Source organism: Schistocerca gregaria, chromosome 2 (genome assembly GCF_023897955.1).
Source record: "Schistocerca gregaria isolate iqSchGreg1 chromosome 2, iqSchGreg1.2, whole genome shotgun sequence".
In the NCBI taxonomy this organism is placed as follows: domain Eukaryota; kingdom Metazoa; phylum Arthropoda; class Insecta; order Orthoptera; family Acrididae; genus Schistocerca; species Schistocerca gregaria.
In genome coordinates, this window is record NC_064921.1 from 40,018,050 (window position 1) to 40,025,642 (window position 7,593).

Sequence of the window (7,593 nt, forward strand, 5' to 3'; positions counted from 1 at the left end):
TTTTGCAGATAGTTCAGTGCATCCAAATGACATTGAAAATCTGTCACAGATAACCAGTTCTGATCACATTGCAAATCGTATTTATATTAAAGTGATGGAACTGGATTGGACTGGATAGGGAGTACTAAAAACTTATAAAATCAAAAATCACTAGAAAAATAACAAAAGAAAATCAAACAATGCAATTGTAATGTGTATCAAATGAATCGTTTGGTCAAAGGATTCCGAAAGCGATATGTGATTTTGTCTTGCCAACATATTACAAAATTTTCTGATACATCTGTATCGATGTTTTAATCGATCTCTTAAGTGAAAGTAGTTCTGCAAATCAAGGTGTTTTGGCCTTCTGCTGTAATTCAAAAAGTTTTCTAAATAAGTGTCAAAATTAAGATGACCGTGTACTCGTATGCGCCTCTGCAGGATGAACTGACGAAAGCAACACCTCAGAAACCCATTAAGTCACTGCTCTGCCTTTCCACAAATGTTGGTATATTTGGGGATCGTTTCTAAAAGAGAAATAAAATATAAAATGCGAAACTTTGAGCCACATGAAGAAAGCTGATAAAGCACAAATAAATAAATAGGTCGATGTGACAAGGGAAGGATAATTTCAAGCAGTGTAGTATAGCGGCTGAAAATGGCACGTTAGAAGAAAATTTTAATATGTCGAAATTACATTACGACGAACAAAGCAGCTCCAGTCTGGTGCTATCGACTTGTAATAGGTCGCTCAGTTGCAATCGATCTCAGATTTGTGTGAGCGCAGCGAGATGAATAGAATTATACCACACACTGTGGTAAAGTTATGATCTGCCGGCCGCAGTGGCTGAGCGGTTCTAGGCGCTTCAATCTGCGACCGCTACGGTCGCAGTTTCGAATCCTGCCTCGGGCGTGATGTGTGTGATGTCCTTAGGTTAGTTGTAAGTTCTAGGAGACTGATGACCTCAGATGCTAAGTCCCATAGTGATCAGAGCCATTTGAAGATGGTCTGTAAAATAGAAACAACTCTCCTAACGGATGTCTACACATACAGTGCTTGCCAGCTGCGGACCACCGTCAGTTACAAACAGAGCAGAGCTTCCCCAGGCACTGCGACTTATCGCTAGTTGTGCTAAACATCACTTCATTTGATTTCTTAAAAATAGTGAATATTATACTATGGTAAAACAAAGATCGTGATGAATGGGACACCGAAGGGAAATGAATTTGTTGGAAGTATGCACTTCCAAAGGGTTATATAACCCTGCGTCAATTAGGAAATATGTAAAGGAGACATAAAATCAGAAATATTTCGACATATTAAATCGGTCTGATAAGATTATAAAGGATACTTCAGTTTTGAAGTCTAAGGTGTGGACTGAACGGAAGAAAACAGTTTTTAATCACTGTATATGGAAATGGGAAAGGATGTAGATGATGATGAAATCGGAGATATGGTACTGCGTGAAAAGTTTGACAGAGCACTGAAAGACCTGAGTAGAAACAAGGCCCAGGCAGTAGACAACATTCCATTAGAACTGCTGACAGCCTTGGGAGAGCCAGTCCTGACAAAAGTCTACCATCTGCTAAACAAAATGTATGAGTTAGGCGAAATACCCTCAGACTTCATGAAGAATATAATAATTCCAATCCCAAAGAAAGCAGGTGTTGACAGAGTGAAAATTACCGAACTATCAGTTTAATAAGTCACGGCTTCAAAATACTAACGCGAATTCTTTACAGACGAATAGAAAAACTGGAAGAAGCCGAAATCGGGGAAGATCAGTTTGGATTCCGTAGAAATATTGGTACAGGTGAGGCAATACTGACCCTACGGCTTATCTTAGAAGCTAGATTAAGAAAAGTCAGACCTACGTTTCTAGCATTTGTAGACTTAGGGAAAGCTTTTGAAAATGTTGACTGGAATACTCTATTTCAAATTCTGAAGGTGGCAGGGATAAAATACAGGGAGAGAAAGGCTATTTACAATTTGTACAGAAACCAGATGGCAGTTATAAGAATCGAGGGACATGAAATGGAAGCAGTGGTTGGGAAGGGAGTGAGACAGGGTTATAGCCTCTCCCTGATGTTATTCAATCTGTGTATTGAGCAAGCAGTAAAGGAAACATAAAAATTCGGAGTAGGTATTAAAATCCATGGAGAAGAAATAAAAACTTTAAGATTCGCCGATGACATTGTAATTCTGTCAGAGACAGCAAAGGGCTTGGAAGAGCAATTGAACGGAATGGACAGTGTCTTGAAAGGAGGATATAAGATGGACATCAACAAAAAAAATGGTTCAAATGGCTGTGAGCACTATGCTTCTGAGGTCATCAGTCGCCTAGAACACAGAACTAATTAAACGTAACTAACCTAAGGACATCACACACATCCATGCCCGAGGCAGGATTCGAACCTGCGACTGTAGCGCCTAGAACCGCACGGCCACTCCGGCCGGCCGAACATCAACAAAAGCAAAACGAGGATAATGGAATGTAGTCGAGTTAACTCGGGTGATGCTGAAGGAATTAGATTAGGAAATCAGACACTTAATCTAGTAAAGGAGTTTTGCTATTTGGGAAGCAAAATAAATGATGATGGTCGAAGTAGAGAGGATATAAAATGTAGACTGGCAATGGTAAGGAAAGCGATTCTGAAGAAGAGAAATTTGTTAACATCTAGTACAGATTTAAGTGTCAGGAAGTCGTTTCTGAAAGTATTTGTATGGTGTGTAGCCATGTATGGAAGTGAAACATGGACGATAAGTTGTTTGGACAAGAAGAGAATAGAAGCTTTCGAAATGTGGTGCTACAGAAAAATGCTGAAGATTAGATGGGTAGATCACATAACTAATGAGGAAGTATTGAATAGAATTGGGGAGAAGAGGAGTTTGTGGCACCACTTGACGTGAAGAAGAGACCTGTTGGTAGGACATGTTTTGAGGCATCAAGGGATCACAAATTTAGCATTGGAGGGCAGTGTGGAGGGTAAAAATTGTTGAGGGAGACCAAGAGATGAATACACTAAGCAGATTCAAAAGGATGTAGGTTGCAGTAGGTACTGGGAGATAAAGAAACTTGCACAGGATAGGGTAGCATGGAGAGCTGCATAAAACCAGTCTCAGGACTGAAGACCACAACAACAACAACAACAACAACATCTTTAGAAAATGCACCTTCTCTGTCAATATTATACCAGCTGACTCAACACCACCCACAATCTCACAAAATGGCTTTCTTCCATTAAGATAAGATAAGATACTTTATTGTCACATAACATGTTTTTATACAATCATTCAATTGAGAATATTGGTGACTCGTCAGTCTTTAACCTAAGTTGTTACAGTATTTTATATACTACAGGAAATACGACATACATACATTGCTTATTATAATAAAAATACAACATTATATTTTAAATCATTTCCTAACTCATCGAATCATTACTATAGCCTTCACACACCTATACGAAGTATGGATGTACTGAACGGGATACAAACCGCCATATAATTCTATATATAAACATGAATATAAAGTGAACGTGTGTGCTTTGCATCTGCATAATGGAAAAGTTAATATCTTGAAATGTCTCTGGGCTAGTCATGTCGCTCGAAGAAAAGTACTAGAGTGGAGCCCAACTTACCAAAATCGGCAGAAAGGGAAGAACTTTCTGGAATCTTTGTTGCACTCTGAATCAAAGAGATCACTCCACCAAGTAATCAAATTGGCTCATGATGACGATGATGATGAAGAGGCATGTGATATTTTCCCTAGGTCACCAATTCGTGTCTGATGCTGCCTTGACACCTGCCTTTGTGGACGTTCTGATTCCACAGCAGTATCTTTGCACTGAGATAAGTTAACAGCGCGTGTACTCTAAAGCACTGTGGAATGTCTTCAGCGTTAAGACGGGACATCAGTCGTGCGAGATAAACATTTGACGCATGAGTTTCCTTATGTGACACGCAATCGTTCTCGCCCACGGATCATGCATGTTAGCCGCCACCGCTAGATATACACTTAGAGTGGCAAAAAGCTGAAGCATATATAAGGCATGGCCGGGTGTCAGTGTAACTTAGTACACGTGCATGCCAATAATTAGAGCTGCAGTTAAAGAAGGAAATTTTCGCTCTAAGGCGGAATGTACGCTGATACGAAATTTCCTGGCAGATTAAAAGTATTTCTCACACCGAGGCTCGAACTCGGGTCTTTTGACTTTAGCGGGCAATTGCTCTACCAACTGAGCGACCCCAGCACGACTGATGACTCGCCCTCACAGCTTTACTTCCGCCAGAGCCTCACGTTCTACCTTCCCAGTTTCATACGAAACTTGCAATACTAGCACTCGGAAACGAAGAATGTTGCACAGACATGGCTTAGCCACAGCCTGGTCGAGTTTCCAGAATGAAATATTCAATCTGCAGAGGGGTGTGCGCTGATATGAAACTTTCTGGCAGATGAAACTCATGACCTTTGCCTTTCACGGGCAAGTACTGTGAGGACGGGTCGCGAGTCATGCTCGTTAGCTCAGTAAGTAGAGCACTTGCCCGCAAAAGTCAGAGGTCCCTAGTTCGAGTCTCGGTCCGGCACACAGTTCTAATCTGCCACGAAGTTTCAGATCTGGAATTCTCTGTGGCACAACAGCAACTTGAGCGCATTAATGTTTCTTCGAGGCCTGGCAGGATATAGAGGGGACACGAACAGCTTCAGATGCTGATCGACCACTGTGAGGGACACTGAGATGTGACGTATCAGTGTGAGGCAGCATTATCAGCGCCTGACCGAGTTTGAAAGGGGCCTCACTGCGAGTCTCAATGTGACGACCGTACACCGTGCATATTTCTGGGGCATTTCCATGTGACAGTGGTCCAATGTTGCACTGCGTAGGAACATTGGAGCAGGCACACTCATCGTCAAGATTCCAGTCGAACACATCTGGCCGGCAGGACGAAAGACTGCTGCAGCGCCTGCCATCCTAGATAAAGTAATGGACTCCCTGTGCGATGCTGCGTCGTTGGCCCGAGGCTACCGGTAGCCGGACTAGGGAACTGTTAGCCTATGCGTAGGCTGTCACTGACACCACAACACAAACGGATGGTACGAGGACCGCTTGACCAGTGGCGTCGCAGCGTGTCCAGCGATGAACCGTGGTTCTGTAGCACTGTGGGTGGCGAGTGAGGCGGCGACCTGGGAAGAGGTCCCACCGTTACAGTGTTTGGAGAGGCTCAGCGGTGAAAGTCATCGGCTGTGACTTGAGGTGAACTCTGACAGCACAAAGGCATGTTGCATCCTCGTGTGTTACCTCCAAAGCGACAGTACTGTGATGCCACTTTTCAACAGGTCAGCACACGGCACGTGTCTCCAGGACCAGCTGGGATGTGAACTGTGTGGCCCCTGAGTCAGCGTCCGGTTACGGCAGTTTACCGCAAGAAAGGCACTCTTGCCGACTGAGGAGGTGCAAGATCGTGTTGATAAGTGCGCCCATACTGCCAAGTTCTTTGTACATCTGAATCGATTTTATAATCATTGCATTGCCATCGCATACCCTCTGAACCGTGAAGTTTCATTTCACTTCCTCTTCTCCTTCTGCTGGCAACATTACAAAACTGTCATTTTTCACAGAATTCATTATGTGACTTTAAGAACTAAATTGGATAAGAAATATACTAAGAGCCAAACAATTGATAGTTCCATCTCAATATTTTTTTGAATTTAGATTACTTTGGTACGTATAAGGTAAGGACGCTGCAGCTCTCAGTGGCGTGTACTGTGCCACGCCACGCCATGTAGCCACTGTTTTACTCGCAATTACCAGCTTGATGTCAATCTTTAAATTGTACGTAATTTTAATGTTAACTTCTTAGAGAAGTATTTTATGTGACGAGAGCATTATTGCTCTTAAACTTGTTCGTCAGTTGCTTTAGGTGATTGTGGTTTTTCCGATGAAGACTCTCATAGATGTAGCCGAAACCTGGTACAAGAATTTTTTTTTGCAATTAGTTGGCTGTTTTATTCCTATCGTATTGTGAGGCACCTATTGGAACATAAATTTCACGATGAGGAGGAATATGAGGAGGGGCAGGAGTTAAACGTGAGTATGGGCGTGTGTCTGTGTGCTATACCTCAAGTCTGGTAGTATTGATCCTAGAAACAGACATTCCATTACGCGGAGTTTACGGATGAAATTTCTAAGCGTGACGCCCTTGAGAGCATTTACCCTCCCTCCCACAATTTTATTATGTCGTTCACCTGTTCATACCTTCATTCCAATTTGTTCGGTACATATAATTCCAGTTATACATGATTGTGGTGCTTCGTATCACATATATAGAGCACATATCACATGGGTATACATAAGATCAGCCATCTGCTACAGGAGATGTTGTCAGCTTGGATTCTGAGTATATCTAAGAAGATACACGTTTTACTTTGCCTAAGAGTAATAAGAAAGTGCAGTTTGCAGTAGAACATGAGTCAGCTCACACATTAATTGTTTGGGATTTTGCCTATCTTGCTGTATGTATTGGCGCTTGAAAACAGGCAACCCGTGGTCGTAGTCACTTCCATAGATCTGTGCAAACTTCTTCACCAGCACTGCATGAATGCCATAGAAGTCATATATGGAGTAAATTTCATGAAAAGTTTTTATTATAAAAAAGACCAATTAATTACAGCAAGGGATGCAGCCTTTATTAAACTTCAGGAACCTGTAATGGCTGTTAGTCCCAAAGCAACAAGTGTACTGTCACCTGAGAATTATGTAACTGTGAAGGTCATATATGTGCTAAGTCTCTTTGTTATAGCAACAACTGAATTCTAAAGTCTCTCCGACGTTGCCAGTCTGTGAACCACTTAGGCTGTCTCTCCAACACCCTTCCTGTTAAGTCTCTTGGTATATGTATACGAAAAAATAGTACAATTATTTATTATTATATATTTTAATACAAATTTGAGACATTCTTAACATACATTTTGTACTTCGTGAATTATGGAAAATAAATCGCTGTTCTTATGAAACATCGTCACTCTCTTTCTTCTACATCGTCCCCATTCATCGCTATGAAATACTTTCCAAATGATTGTTTTTTAAGTGCTTTAAATTCAGAATATATTTCATGCAAATTAGAGTACTAACAGACTTAGGAATGCCATCTGTAAACTCCACCTGTAAAAAGTTTCTGTTTGTAGGAGTGATACTAGCATACCTAGATATAGCGCACATACACACACCTGTACACACATTTAACTCCTCGTGGCCTTGAACTTCATGTTGCAATAGCTACTCCACAGTATCATCGAAGAGTGGTTTAACGTACCTTTTGTCATGCACTGTGTCTTTACATGGTGATCCATATTGCACCATACAGGCCATGCATGTTTATGACAGTTGGACACTTTAACACAGTGTTTTGGGTCTCGACATGGTAACTTCATCGTATCATCTCCAAATGGATGCACTGTTGTTGCCGAAGCTTTTTTCAGCCTGCTGCACAGTTGATACCACTCGTATCACAGGGTTGCACCACACATGCTCTGTGTCCACTATAACTTGGAAGTCCATGTCAGGTGCTAAACCAACATTACACACGTTGATAAATTAGTGGTCAATCGATAT

General features: G+C 41.6%; 1 protein-coding gene across 1 annotated transcript in view; it reads right to left on the reverse strand.

Moving 5' to 3' along the window:
- The window catches only part of LOC126336278 (phospholipid-transporting ATPase ABCA3), a 639,220-nt gene extending 635,513 nt beyond the window's left edge, over positions 1-3,707 (reverse strand). The window contains exon 1 of the mRNA XM_049999794.1: positions 3,622-3,707. The gene's annotated coding sequence lies outside the window, so the exon portion shown is untranslated. The remainder of the gene's footprint in view (positions 1-3,621) is intronic.
- Positions 3,708-7,593: the final 3,886 nt, after the last annotated feature.